Below are 15,109 nucleotides of genomic sequence, written 5' to 3' on the forward strand. Positions count from 1 at the left end.
GTGCTATCTGTATTAAAGAAGGGGCTGCACAAGCGTCTGCTGCCCCTTCAGTAATACCAAAGTGCCCCTGAGGTGCACAAAGCAGGGGCAAACTCCTGTTGTGCTCCTGGGGCACTTCTGTAATATGGGCCCCGATATTATTTGTTAAGCTCCTCAGCATCCCAGGGCCCTGTTTGTGGTAAAATACGACTTAAATATTCCTTTCATTGTTTTTCCTCGATGCTCTCACGATTCACCCCGGTTGCCGGTCACGGATTGGAACTCTGGCCCCACCTTGGAACCCCTTCCCCTCAGCGGCACCCTCGGAGGCTTCCCTAGTCGGACATTACCGTGGTACATATCGCCTTGCCTACCCTTGGATCCAACCAACCCGCCTATCCACGGATCGAACCACGTGCCCCCTCTGTGGAATCTATGCACCTTGATGGTCCCCTACATTATCGTTCCTTGGCCATCCTCCACGACTTTGGACACTAGGACCATGGCATCGTGACCCACACACTCAATCTATTGAGTCCAAGGCAATCGCCTTAGGCATTTATTCTTTTGTCCTGAAGATGATCCCTGTAGGTATGTAAAGGGATCAAAAAGTCCTCGACTCCTCGCACCCCGACACAACTGTATAATTTTATTAATATGTGCTAGGGTGCGCTAGTATATTCATTGATGGCCAGATTGTTGTAAGTTGTTCAGCCACAACCTTTTGTTTGCCTGAATCCTTTAGTATAATTATGTTCCCACTGGTATGTTTCTCTTTTATTGGTTGCATTAAATGATCATGTCCAATAGGACATAAACAGTAGATATCATTGTAATTCTATTTTTATATGCTGTGACTTACAAACCTTCTTGTTAGGGACCTTTGTTGCTTAAAACACTCATGCAAAGAGCACATTTATTCTCAGCACACTCATCTGAAAGTATGGGGGGCTTATTGACAGCAATAATGTGAAATGGTGTTAAGCTTTGAGGAAGGTTCTTCAAAGATGAGTGAGGATCCAGTCAGATAGATGAGGGTATTTTCTCTATTTACATGTTAAGCCCCAACATGCAGTGCCAGATTCCTAGCTCTAACTAAGGCTTTATCCTCCCACCAACTTTACTATCTACCAGCTTCCACCTTATAAACACACACCGACATTCTATTACAGTCTCTCGCAATATTCCAGGCACCAGCTCTCTGGGAACGTGGACACAACAAATGGTATACATGGGCTGTGTCTCATAAAGATGTGCTTGTATATGTTTATACTTTAAAGCAAAAGGGGTTTTCTCATTCTTTATGTTCATTGTTACATTATGTTTAGGTTCCTTGGCAGTTAGACGGTGTCGCCAGCACTGAGCTGGAATTTACATCTGCCATGGTAGAGTCTTTCGTGCATCTAAATAACTGTCAATCAAACCTCTCCTACTCAAGCTACACCATCTGCATATTTCTTCAAAACATCTTGCGTCTCAAGAAGAGGTTACAGATTTAACAGAATTCCTAACATGTTATCGCTGGCCCACAAGAACCTGTACAGCCAATTGCTCCATAGAGTAGCAGCCAGGTGAACAGCTACCCTTTGAAAAGTATCTTTACAAGACTGATTTTAAAGTCTACTCTACCCTTTTTTGTGCAGACACTTGGCATCACCAACACTGTACACTGAATAATATCATCCAAAGACTCAAAGCTAAACGACTTTATTTTGTACATTTATCTTTTTATTACAGTGTTTGGGTTACATGTCTCAGAGGAACGATCTCGAGCAGAGGATCTCCAAACTTTTCTATAATCAGAACTACTTCTACTCAAGGAAAATTATCCCGAGCTACTAACAGCTTCCATCACTGTACTATATGACCACATCTGTTAACAACTAATTTGTGTCCACTCAAACTTTTTTTGACTGGGTTGTCAACAGAAATATCAGGAAAAGCATTATCAATGAGAATTTTCTTCACATGACTAATTAAATAAACAGCCAAACCAGCAGACGCTATCTGCCACAAAGAACATAGAGCAAATAAGTCTCCTCAACTTAGATTGAATTATTCAACTATCCGCCTTAAAAAGGTTTGAAACTGCAAACATTCTCCATCTCAGCATATAGGTTTCTGAAAGTGAATTTGTTTTCTTCTATTAAATACCTCTTATTTTCCGCAAACACACACTCAATTATTCAAACTTATATCCTGAAACATTTTTTCCTTCAAAATACCAGTTTTCATTTTTAGTAAATACCAAGTCCCCAAACGCCATCTTGTTATTTTCATCAAATACTCGTACAAATGATTCACATGTACATAATCGGAATCAAATATTCAAGCTTTACAATCACATGCCATGGATGCTCACCATAACTCAATGGATGGCTATGATACACCAATTATGCTCACCGTTATACCAGATACACAACTGTGCCAAGGCTGCACACCATAACAGCTAGGATGCTTACAGTATGCCAATCATCGCCATTATGATGTCAGGGCCCATCCCTATGATGTCAAGGGTGACCAAATTAAGTCAGTCATGCTCACAATAGGGCAATGACTGCAAGTTTACACAACTAGAAGAATGCCCAAAATAGGTCAATGATGACTATGGTCACTACAATGCCAGGAATGGACACAACAGTGATGGAAATGAACGCTGTATGATGTAAAGCAACGTATACTTTCAGTGTTCCATGGCACCAGGTATAGTTTCCAGGGAGTTAATACTGTTTAACACGGAGAAACTCAATGCCAAGCACGCCCACAGACAGACACAGATGCACATTTCCCAACAGACAGACACATACACCCAAGGGTGCATGCACAGTGAGGCTTAGAAGAGGATCTCAGCTCTGGATCCAGTCCCCACTCTCCTCATCTTCTCAGCTATTCATGCACTAACTCACACTTTCTATCTGGCTCCTAACAACCCACAGTAAGGTGGATCCTACTTTGGCTATTACTGGCAGTCTTCGACCAACACAGTGTGAGTTTGCATGTTAGCATATGACACTGCAATTGGTTTAGCAGGCTACCACTCTAAGGGTCTTTAGAAGAGCAGGGCTAGCGCTGTCTTCTTTAATGTACATGTACCCTCGGAACGATGTGCAGGGCTGAGCTACACTTTGCAGAGCTACCTCAAGGGTGTTGGCAAGCTACCAATAGCTCACAAGGTACTCGTTGGAGACCCCTTCTGGTTTTCTTTGTTAATGATCATTTCTTGCACAGTATTTCTATTTCTGTGCTAAAATGCTTCCGTTTTGTGGCCTTAGCCCCCTGTCCTGGAATCATTTTAAAACAAAAACAATACCCTGCCCCCCTAGGCCTAACGGGAGAGGAGGGACCCAGAGGGACCACACTGCCAAAATCCCTGCAGATTCGCAGCAAAAAAAAAAAAAAGGAAATGAAAATCGCGGCCTGAAATTACAATTACAAATATTTGGGGAGTGGACCCCATTCCCCGTGGCTGGGTATCTTAAATAAGGGCTGGAGGGCGCCATACCCCGGGGCCGAACTGAGGAATTAAAGGGGAAATTAGGAAATAAGGGGAGGGGAAGCTGTATGATCGCCCTTCCGGATCTTTTGCATTCCTTGGGGGCCGATTAGTGAAAAAAAAAAGTCTTCTTACTTGAGCCTTTGTAGGCCCCGGGGCAGGCTCAAGTACTCTGTCCTGTGGAGCTCACCCCCTGAACAGATTAGTTTCACTTCCTGCATCAATGTGGGCAGGTAAACAGGTTTGCTCCTGCCCGGTGGGAGCGTTATTATCTCCAGCCACATAGGAGCAAAAACATGCCTTCCCTGTCTGCAGAAGCGCGAGCAGGTAAGGCATTGTGCTCCCAGCTGGCAGAAGATTTAAATATGCTCCCAACATGTGGGAGCAGACTTCTGTTTTCCTGCTCACATTGCTCTGGGCGGGAGCAATGCTGGCTCCTGCACTATGCGGGAAGGCGGGCTGAGGCACAGGGCATTCCTCCAATTTGTCGTCCAGGGGGATGGAGTCCTGGGGCTGCATTATTATAATAGTAATCAGCTCTGGGGGTCCACTGGGCCTTTTAAGGCTCGATGAGAGTTGCCACACTGCTCCTTTAATTAAAATACGACCCCGTGGATGGGGTCTCCGGGGTGCATTTGGACTTGGGAAACAGGGGCCAATTACTTCTTTTCCCAAATAGTAAGATATTTGGCACTGGGGGATGGGGTCCCTGGGGCCTCTTAAGGATCACGGAGGGGAAAGCAAAGGGGGGCACAGGCCCACCATACGCTATAATTAAAATATGGCCCCAGGGGATGGGGTCCCATTTGGGCTTAGGGAGCCCTGGGCCTCCTTCCTCATTTTATAAATATTTGGTCCCAGGAGATTGGACTTGAGACCTCTTAAGGCTCAGGGAGGAGAACCACACCCACCAACCCTATAATTAATAATATATTTTTTGACCCCGGGGGATGGGTCCCTGGGGCCCACATTGGCCTGTTGGATGCAGGACCTGGCCAGAGGCCATGCTGCTCAATCAACCCTACACCACGCACTGCCTTTATCCGTGCTAGGCGGGGGTTGGCTTTACATATGGTAATAAAATATTATTTTATGCTAAAAAAAAAACCTAGAAATTCACTGGAAAAAACTAAGGATAAAGTGACGTTATAGTGGGTGAATATGTCGGTGCCAAAAACGTTTTGAACTAAAAAAAAAAACAGTCACTCATGACATGTTCTTATGATGTCACGACCTCTCAAATGACATCACTGATGACATCATCAAAGATCATTTGTACACATTACTCTATTAACGAGTATGGCATTAGAGATTTGAAAGTACGTATAAAATAGCTCAGAATAATATGAAGCACCATAAGGTCATAAATACCTTAGGTGAAGAAAGCTTGTGTTATGTGCAACATTGACCCTATGACATAGCAGAGTTCTTATTACCAATTAACCACAGATAGGTGGGTAACTACCAATGTTCCCTCCAATTGTTTTCCTCTGGGTGCGGCAGTGTAGGGTCTCTGTGCGCTGCAGCCATGGCTATGCGCGCCAGGAACCAGACCGCGCTTGTGCGCAGCGCCAAATATCACTCCAAACTTTTGCTTTAAAAAAACTGAAAAGACAGTGCATTTCCACACATACAACCCACGTTAAGGGGCTTAAGGCAGATTTGCAATTTGGATACACACGCCATGACATGAATTGGTTACGCAGGCAAGTACACTTCAGGTTTAGAAAAGCACAAGAGTCGCTGCCTACAATGGAGCGCAAAAAGCGCAATGCCAGAATTAGTTAAGAGGGTTGTAGGAGTCCAATATGCTGCATCTGAAGGTGTTCAGGATATCAGCAGCAGGCACTAGACATGCATACCTGGATGATGGTAAAACAATCCTTTCCTAAAATGATACTGTGACGTGGATACTTTCAAGTTGAGTCATGGGTCATTCGCATAGCGAAGGCCCAGTAATCAAGGATGGCCACGGTTTTATTGAATAGGACATCAGCACACTTTACTATGTAGCATTGCAGAAAGCAGGAACGAGACAGAGACCCTAAATGCTAGGCTATTTGCATGCTTTGCACAGTACAGACCGGGTGTAAATGCGCTACACACCGTTATTGTATGCAGTTAACACTTGTTTATTTGTAGCATTTATTCAGTCTAGGTATACCTGCTCACAAGTGTCACTCAAAATGGTTGAAATGTCACTCATAACACTTCGTTTATGAAAATGTCACACATAGCAATGTAAAACCTTGGCAACTAGGTCTTAATTGTTGGTGGAGCTGCTGGGCACTGAACAATATTAAAACCTGGTACTGAAGGTTACTACTTTGGGTGTGAATGTGCTCTTGTGAAAGTGTAGAATGCCGTCACTCACACTGAAGTTATCCAATGGCTGCAGGGGGCTGATCCATAGGCTCATGTTGTATGCTACTGTGGGTGGGAGAAAAATGTGAATGATGCAACAAGAGACCAATGGTTGAAGAAGACTGGCTGAAAGTGTCTTATAGCAAGTATTATTTTATATATAGTTTTACAAAAATGTAAAGGTCTTGTCTACTGACAGACATAAACATTAGAATTTCTGTGACCGACGAGTAGGCCAAGACCTGGAATCTGATGAGGTTTAGCACCATAATAAAAGCAATGCACACTATTTTCTAAGAAGATGGTACAAAGAATTCAGGAGTGGATCACACAATATATATTGTTTATCCAGAGTACACTGAAATACTGTGAATGCGTCTCAGCTCCAAAAATACGTCACTGCCTCAACAAAATAAATCTGAAAAGAACACACAATTTCAATACTCTGATGGTATTGAAAAGGTCCTCCTGGAGAAGTTTAGTGGTCGCAAACCACAAATTTTCATTCCCCATCTCAAATTTAAGCAACTTTTTCTTAAAACAAATGGAGGAAGTGGACAATGAGAGAATGAAGGTAGGTCACCAGACACATACAGAAGAGTTATGATTACTTACTTTTATAAATACAGCAGGGAGCTAGATGATTGTCAGAACTGAAGGCCTGTTGGGGAGCACTTGTGAGCCATCTACAAAATGCTGCACTTTGAAGACTTCCTTTGACCCAGTTGGCTATACTGAAAACTAACTGGCCCCCCGCGCATCGTCAATTGACTATCATCAGAGGGTTTGTGCGCCACTGCTGCATGTGCATAAAATGTTCACCGAGGTCTGCCCTTTACTATGGGTAAACACACCCTTACCATTGCATCCCCTCCTGCGGAGACCCAGTAGAGAGTGGGTATGCTGGCAAGCCTGCAGGTCCTGGAGATGCTCAGAGCTACAATGTTGGAGGGCCAGGCGGTAGCTGAAAGGACTAGAAACTGCCCTAGAACCAGAAAAGATAGGAGCAGAGAGAATAGAAAGTGGAAGATTATTTAACAGATTAGGACGCGGCAATGTGAAGAAGTGAAAGCGTGAAGAAACAACTAGAATAGAAACTACATAGTTGTGGAACCAAAACTAAGAGAAAGAATTGGAGTACACCGAGACATCAAGTAAGATAACTGGGGCAAGAGAGTGAAGATCCTTGAAGATAACACAAATATAACAAAATCTAAGCTGGAAGGAAAGCAGTGAACTAAGAATCTGAGCTAAATAAGAAGTCGGAGTAAGATAGTTAAGAGAAACGAGAAGGCGAACACAAATGTTTTAAGTAGCTTTGGAGTAGGGAGAGCAGCGATTAACGGACGTCAACATATAAGGAAGGAAAATAGTTGATTCGAGAAAGGGCCTGGCACAGGACCAGGAAGAGGATGGAGGCAAAGGGGAGAAAAGATTTGACTTTCTGGATATTATGGGGATGTAAACAGCAAGACGTGACCACAGAACACAACTGTTCTGAGAAAGTCAGAGAATAATTAAACATAACACATGGATTTCTAACTGAGGAGAAAGTAGGAATAGTGATATATATATATATATATATATATATATATATATATAAAACGATAGGACAATGGATGGTAATAGCAGCTGAAGCTGGGAATAAGAGGATCTTATGTTTTTTTACGATTACGTTTTTTAAAAGTACATAGTAATCCAGTTTTCAGCAGTCGATTAACAAGCATAAATACGGTCAAGAAGGATGTCAGATAAGGAAGAAAAGCAGAAACAGATTTGAGAGCCGTCAGCATGGAAATGAAAGAGAAAGTCAAAGGATTAAATGACAGAAATGAAAGGAATAGTGTACAATGAGAAGACCAGATGACTAGAACCAAGCCCCCGGGACAACTCAGAAAACAGGGTGAGTCACTGGCCTGCTGAGGATGCTCTTTTTTTCTTCCAGGAAACGAATGAATGAAACCAGTTCAGAGTAGTACTAGAGACCCGACATGTAGATAAGGAAAGAGTGATCCGTTGTGTCAAAGCAGCAGAAAGGTCAAGAATAATAATAAGTGAAGAGTGTTTGTGATAACAAGCACGAAGCTTTGAGTTAGAAACTGAAAGTAATGTGTATTTTGGTGAATGACCACGACGAAAGCCCTTTTGAACTGGATAGAGAAGGTCATTACCTTAAAGAGAAAGGGAAAGTTGAGAAAACACAATATATTCCAGAATTTTTTAAGGAAGCAGATAGGCCGGAAATTAGAGATGTCATTAGGAGCTAAAGAAAGCTGCTTATGTTAAAGAAGAACAGCTGATTTGAAGGTAGAAGAAAAGAGTCCCGAAGTCAGAGAAGAGTTAAAGAGAGAGCCCAAAAAGAGGAACAATAGGTGAGCTATCTCCAGGGCCAGCTTTAGCACTGGTGGCGCCCTGTGCGACAATGTTTGTTAACGCCCCCCAATGACCACCTCTGCCACGGATTCCCTCACCACCGCCCTTTAACAGTGCCCCTCAAGTCTCCAGAATTACTGTCTCTCTGATTCATTTAGTTTAATAGCGCCACTCATACCCTTGTAAGGTGTCAGAGCACTTTACATCACACACACATTGGACAGAGACAATCATAGGTATGTAAATCAGTGTATGGGAAATGTTACATTAGACAGGACTACAAGGAGTAGTGTAGGAGTAACACGTAATCGATACTGATAGGCAATATAGTTCAAGAGTCCTTATATAAATTCAGAATTTAAAATGTAACACCAGTGTTAGGGGTTATCTTTAATAACAAGAATTGTTTTCTACCCAAAATGCCCTTTTGGCAAGATTAGGATGATGAAAGACTGGGTAAAAAAAACATAAAGCTCTAATATAATACTTCCAGTTTACACGCAGCTGTTTGACAGTTACTGGCTCAATTCTTAGCAGCAGTCATTTTAACCCACTGCGCTACCTTTGGATGAGTCAAAACTCTGTCTCTTTCCAGGAAGACATTAATCACCAGTTATCTTGGCATTTTAATTGATGCCTGATAATTGCTGGAGGCCAGGAACTCCGCCACAGCAGGTGCTTTTTAAATGGCAATATATTTGCACAAATGACGCCCCCTCAGCCACCCCCCCAACCCTCCCAGAGCCGGCCCTGGCTATCTCTCCAGTGTGGGGAAGATTGTGGGCTTTTGTTTAAGTATTCATGTTAATCACAGCCCCGCGCTTTACTAACATGAGTACAGCAAGTTTAAAAACAAAGCGTGTGCTTTCTGAAAGTACACGCTGAGTTTTTAAACTTGCTGTGCTCTTTTGTTAGTATAGCGCGGTGCGGGGAAGATTATGGGCTTTTAAGTATTCATGTTAATCACAGCTCGTGAATGGGCTGTGATTCACATGAATACTTAAACAAAAAACAAAAAAACAGCAAGACCCAAGCCAGCCTTACCTGCACTCCTGACACACGCGGGCAAAGCCGCATCAGGGGAGTGCCGGTTTTTCGCTCCGCTCGATTTTTAAAGTGGCGGCGCGAACTGTCCACACACAGGAGTGCGCGCTCGCGGGAAGAGAGGTGCGTGCGCGCCCGCACGTTATTGGGAACAGTGGTAATTACTACTGCTCACAATGTTTATTGTGTATACCAGTATAAGAGAAAACCAGGTTCCTCCAGATACTCAACTTCTGTTACATAACCAATGCCAAACTACAAACAGCCCTAACTTCTATCAAACCCTTCACAGTCACCGAACCTGCCGTGAGAAATTAAGTGTATGGGAGTAGAAAGTGGGTACTGTAAACTGTGTTTACTCTATGGAGGAAGTTTACTCTGTACCACACTGTTTCCAGGCAGTGAAAGTATCATGAGAAATACACCACCGAGTATTAAAAATATCTACTAAGAGCAGTGTTCACTATGTAAAACTTGTCCAAAGAGACACTAGTCACTTAAAATACTCAAGGTCTGAAGGTGCTAAACGTCATACTACCTTCAGAATTCATACTGTGAATAACATTTTACATATCTCCCATCTACTGAGGATAATCATGCACATAGGTTAGTACCTGGTGCACACAGTCTTCTATCTTATGTAGAAATTGTCATGCTGAGACAATTCTGTCTGAATACTTAAAGCTGCTGAAAATTCTTGCTTAAAACATACTGGACACAACTCATCAACTGTCACCTGCACAAAATGTTACTCCTGAATACAAAGATTTATAAGGTGTTCAATACCTCTACACACCTATGATGCACTAGGAGCACATGAGTTTTGTAAACACTTACACACAATTAGCTGGATACAGGCTGAACAAAATTCGGTTGAGAGGTCATTTGGTAGTTATCTACCACTATGTAAACTATAAAAACAAAATTAAGTCATTGGTTGTAGTCATCAGTATGGTCATAGAACATGTCATGAGTGATTTAATATGCGAAGTCATAAGCCGTGCATGGCGCGGTGCAAGTTATAGTTAGCTCTGCTAACTTGAACTGGTAAATTTTGGTGCTTCACACTAAAATATTCACCTAAACCATAACGTCACTTTAATCTTTTGTTTTTTTCAGTGAATTTCATACTATAATTACAAGAGGATAGCAAACCATCTAAAGCTGTATCTAGGCTAGACTTAAAGAAACCAGATGCTGAAAAGGTGGACAGAAAAAGGAGAGAAAATTTAAAGAATGAAAAGTGAAAGAAGACAATGCAAAAAGGTTTGCATAAGCAGAAGATGTGTCACTGGACTACTGTACTCATCGCTAAAGTCCACATTTAATCTGTAGGTCACCAACTTCAACTACTGATTTCTTCCTCTTTTTCAGTATTTCTTATTATCTACTTTTCAATATTCTGACCAATTTGTTTTACATTATCTCCTTTTCAATATTCTGACTAATTTGTTTTACATTTGCAATCAGCTTCTCTCAGCTTTTTTTACTTTTCTTTTTCCTCTAGATAGTTTTCCTCTTTTTTAGCTTGGTCTAGTTCATCCTATTCTTTTCACTTTTGATCCCCATCACACATTGTTGCCTTTCCTTTCTCATGGTTTCACTTATTTTACTCTGGCTCATTTGCCATATTTTTCTCCCTCTGCCCCTCAATCTAATTTATTTGTGCATTCTCATCCTCCTAGTGAGGAGAGCAGTTCTCAATTAGATTTGGTTCCCCTTTGCAACCAATATCAAAGTGCAGGCTGGTATTTTCATTGAAGCACTTTATTTGGCTCCCACAAGGATTATTAAGCTGTATAAAGCACAGGCAAGCAAAAGTGCACGAGAGACCAAGGGCTAAGAAAGATCAGCGCAAGGACCCATGCAAGCCTGGTAGTCAGGCCAGTTGGCTTTTAAAGACTGCCCCCATCTTGGATTTGATTCTGCCTATTTACTGCCCACATCAGGGGTCATCTACTGAGCTTGTCATTTTAGGTCGAAGCCTAGCAGACAGCACAGCTGTCTGGTTTACTCGGACTTTGGAGGGCAATTCTGAAAGCTTTCCTGGGAATACATTTCGCCCACGGCTTACTATTGATTTAGTGGTTTGTAACTCACATTTCCCAGCTTTCTATTTGCTGGCTTTTAGGCTGTCCAGCTTGAGTTTGTCCCTCACGTGAGCATCCCTTGTTTACGGTATACTTCAGAGTATTCACTTTCAGTAAACTCGCCTTTAAATCTTGTACTCATCTTGTCGCATTTGCTGCGCATTCAAAGACCAAGGTCAAATGCCACGCTCTGACTTCCAAGGGAGCTTGGTGTTTACTTTTCCTTTGCCGACTTAAAAGTGAGAGAATTAATGTGATAATCCTGCCGAGTACCAATGTGAGAGGAGATTGTCTAGAATGGTGTTTTCTAGCACCCAAAAGAAACATGATCTGTCCTGATGGTTCAGAATATATCAGATGTAGGAAAGTACAAATGAAGCACTTTTTTGTATTTCTCAAGTGTGGTGGAAACAAATATTTGAATATGATCAAAACACATCAATACACTAGGTGATGACATTTCCACAAATTATCGTCTGTGCGCAGTAAAACTGGATGTCGGTTCAAATATAATGGTCATGTCAACTGAAAATGTGTTGTATGTAATAGCAGTGCACTACCACACCATGCATACTCAACTCTACACCCTTCCACTCTACGCAACGCCAATCCACAACAAGCCACTCTACTCTACCTGCCCCTCCACTCACCCCACTTCACTCTACCCCAATTTACCCAACTCCAATCTACCCACTCCACTCTACCTCACTTCACTCTAACTTAAACTACCACGTTCGAATCTACCACAATCCAGCCACTCCAATTTACCCTACCCCACTCCACGCCAATCCACTCCGATCCAATCTACCCCCCTCTACTCCAAGGTACCTCAATCTACCCCATTCCACTACAATCTACTCCACTTCACCCCAAGCTAACCAAGTCTGCCCCACCCCACTCAATCTACTCCACCCCCCATCTACCTCACTCTGCTCCAATCCACCCCATCCCCCCATCGTGTGTGGCAGCCCGGGATGAGACAGCTTCCCGGCGCACACACAGCCGCACCCGAGCACTTCACAGGTCTTTAAAAGTCCATTTGCATGTTAATGAGGCCTCGCTGTTGTTTCACCCCTTCTAAGAGCCCTTGCATTTCCACTCTGCATTATGGCTTAAAAGATTCAGCCCCCCCCACGAAATTTTTTCTTAGCCATACAACAAGCCCCCCCCCCCCGAAATTTGGCACTAGTTGCGCCTCTGAACCAAGATATGCCACCGTGATTTTTGGGAAATCTGTAGCTCACCTCCCCGAATCTGATTGACAAGGCTCTGCCCCCCCCCCCCCTGAGCCCAAACCAACTAGAACAATCCAGTGCAGGTCAGCGTGCAAATAGCGATCCTTCTTCTTCTGTGTTAAAACTTCCCTCGTATGAGAACCCAGAGTCAAATATTCCCATACGTCTGTGAGTAATCTCAAGCACTCGGGACACACGTAGAGATAAACACAAGTAACTTTTAACAAGCCCGATTTGGAATGTTCACGAGCTGCCCAATTGAGCGGCTACAGCTTTCGCTGGAGATTTCTGAGAAAGAGACGAAACCGGAAAACCCTCATACATAACGCGCCCGATCAACACGTGCAAAATAAATAAGGACAGAAAAAGCCACGTTACAATAGAATACATACGATTCTGTTTAAATTGCTTTTTTGGATCATGCCCGGGCTTTTGCAGTTTCTTAAAACAACAAATAACAGAAACGTTATTTTTAGGAAGGTGTGGCAACATCCCTAGATTGGAACTGTAAACAGGAACCCTTATACATTATTACCTACCTCCTGCTGGAACATCCATAGGTACGCCAGGTCTTCCAGCAACTTGTTTAGGCGGGCTATGGAATTCACCTAATAAAATAAGCTCAACCGGAGTCTGAAAAACAGCCTAATGAGTCAGCCGACCAAACGACTTGATCGGCTAAAGAAAAGGATTCTCACATGTACATTATGCAACTGGGAGGAAAGCGCCTTCGGTACAAATCTAATAAACGTGAAGCTCGGTCATTGCTGACTTGTTATCACACAGAACTTTTCAAGCTGAGTGTAGACTTCTATTTAGAATGTTAGAAATAAACTGCATCCCTCTTCGCCTTCCCCAATCTTTGTGCTTTCACTTTTACTGTTGTTTTTTTTGTTTGTTTATAGGGTGTTAGGGTTGGAGAGAGGAAAGGGTGTGTATTTACTACTCTTCTTATGATTTGATTTTTGTACATGCTTTAAATGACTGCGGCCAACGACGATCAACAGCGGTCCCCTGGGCCTGTTATTGTCTGTTGCTTGTTTCGTGATTCATTGTGTAATGGATCGGTTATATTGATTTGTCATAAAAACCTAATAAAAATTTTTTCAACAAAAATTAAATTACAACTCTTAGAATGAAGCATATTCCTACTTACCACGTGCATGCCATATGGAGAAAGTCGGAAGTGGGAGATTTTCTTTTGACTTGCATTGAAGGAGGGACACTTTCTGGCGGGAGTCAGAGATCGAAGTGGGCATGATCTGTGGGGAACAAAAAAAGTACCCCTACTTTTTGTTAACAGACAAACGACTCGGAACAGTTAATTCAGACAGCTGAGACACGTCGACTGAAGTGGAGGGGAGGAAGTCTCCTGTTATGTGAAGAGGGTTACCATCTCTCCCAGATAAAAAAATACCTGCCATCTATTAACGGTTTAAAATTCTGTAAAGGCTGGGATATAATTTTTATGTTGAACTTTATATGAAATCGCCTTTATTAATTTTTAACCTGCACTTTTTGACTCTGCTTACATTTATTTTATTGCAAGACCGGAGGCTCCTATTATGCCTTCTCTTATCTTGCATTTATTAAATAGCTGCAGTCAAGAACAACATCAAAAACTACAAGTCCCAAGAGGCCTAAGAGAAACAGGCCAATGGGAAATAATAGAACAAAGGTGAACCAATAGCAGAGTAGTAAACAGTATAACAGACCCCTTGACTGCGAACGGCTCCTCTTTTCTGCTGCTCACACTTTCACAAAAAGCTACCCACCATATACAGAAATTTCTATCCCCAAGCCACCGATCTCCTTAGGATCCCCAGTCCTGTGGAGACTGCCACCGGCCAATCATCTCTCATCACTTGAGAAAAACTCAGCACAACAGATACCAAGTCCTTAATGAACTCCATCCACTCGGGAGCACCCACCATCCATTCTATATGAAGTCAGCAAGGCCAGCTCTGCCATGTAGTGCTTTGGAGAACGTACTCTCCAATCTGGATAGTGATGCAGCGGAGTTTACCAGCTCTACACATTCATACACACAACACTCATTTGGGCCCATATACATTCATACACACAATGAGCTGGCAAATATCCACAGGTCATCAATTTTATTTTACCCTAGGAAACCTTTACACCAGTATTCTTACCATTCCTGTCTCCTGAGTAAATGGACGTTCGATAAGATCTAGTAGTAGATTAGAATAGGGAGGAAACACAATAATGCATTTAACTTTATTTTAAAGAACCACAGGTTCAGAGGGAGTTTTAAAAGTTTATCTGAATTAATAATTTTGTGAGTCAAATCAAAATACATATGAATATACCAGAAATCTCCATCAGGAAAATAGTACAGTTAGCTTATAATCAGTTTGCATTAATAAATTCATGCAATGACAGCACCTGAGGAGAAAAAGGACAAAGAGCAAGTACGGAGCATTAACCCTACAGATATATTTAACTAGAATGGTGTGAGGACCCCGACATCAAAGAGTCAAGGACTCCGGACCGGTTCGAGACAGGGA

The 15,109-nt window shown here is 42.5% G+C and overlaps 1 protein-coding gene across 1 annotated transcript in view; it reads right to left on the minus strand.

The window, feature by feature from the left end:
* The window catches only part of LOC146855855 (uncharacterized), a 72,421-nt gene extending 59,173 nt beyond the window's left edge, over window positions 1-13,248 (minus strand). The window contains exon 1 of the mRNA XM_085653797.1: window positions 13,118-13,248. The gene's annotated coding sequence lies outside the window, so the exon portion shown is untranslated. The remainder of the gene's footprint in view (window positions 1-13,117) is intronic.
* Between the last annotated feature and the right edge of the window lie 1,861 nt (window positions 13,249-15,109).

The sequence above is a fragment of the Triturus cristatus genome, chromosome 4_1 (genome assembly GCF_964204655.1).
Source record: "Triturus cristatus chromosome 4_1, aTriCri1.1, whole genome shotgun sequence".
NCBI lineage: Eukaryota > Metazoa > Chordata > Amphibia > Caudata > Salamandridae > Triturus > Triturus cristatus.